The 546-nt window shown below is 41.8% G+C and overlaps 1 non-coding gene across 1 annotated transcript; it reads right to left on the bottom strand.

The window, feature by feature from the left end:
- Positions 1 to 234: 234 nt before the first annotated feature.
- TRNAC-GCA lies at positions 235 to 306 on the bottom strand. Its single transcript has one exon. It is a non-coding gene; the product is annotated as a tRNA-Cys (tRNA).
- Between the last annotated feature and the right edge of the window lie 240 nt (positions 307 to 546).

The following is a 546-nucleotide window of genomic DNA, read 5'->3' as shown; positions in this document are numbered from 1 at the left end:
ATGATCCCTTTGTTTAATTGATGAAAACATAAACTAGACACTTAGAGGATTGGAACTGATTTCAGCTGATGGGCAGGTTTGCTAGGTTTTTATGCATTTGGACAGTGAAATGTTGAGTGTTTACATTCATTTCAAGCATCCTGCATAGTGGAGCTCCTGAACATAATGGAGAATGGTAATCAAAATGTTTTCCCTTTTTTTTTAAAAATAAAAAATAAAAATGAGAGGCTTATTAGAGGGCACTTGGATTCGAAGCAAGGACCACTTGATCTGCAGTCAAACACTCTACCACTGAGCTATACCCCCATGAGAGTAGATGCTTTCCCCATTGTAGCTGAAGCACATCAGTGATTCCAATAGCAGGGGCAGGTTCTCTCTGGGGCACAGAGATTTTTTGGAGAGTTGGTGGCTCCTTTCTTTCCTCACCCTGGAGTAAACTCAGCTTTTTACTCCATGGTACATGTTTTATGGACTAACAGCAGCAGCTTGAAGAAAGAGCAGAGTGAATATCTCACTCTCAGGGCTGAAGGTGGCCACGTCCTCTGT

Source organism: Mauremys reevesii, linkage group 14 (assembly GCF_016161935.1).
Source record: "Mauremys reevesii isolate NIE-2019 linkage group 14, ASM1616193v1, whole genome shotgun sequence".
Taxonomy (NCBI): domain Eukaryota; kingdom Metazoa; phylum Chordata; order Testudines; family Geoemydidae; genus Mauremys; species Mauremys reevesii.
Note: the sequence above shows the minus strand (reverse complement) of the source record. Positions and strands in the feature narration are given on the sequence as shown.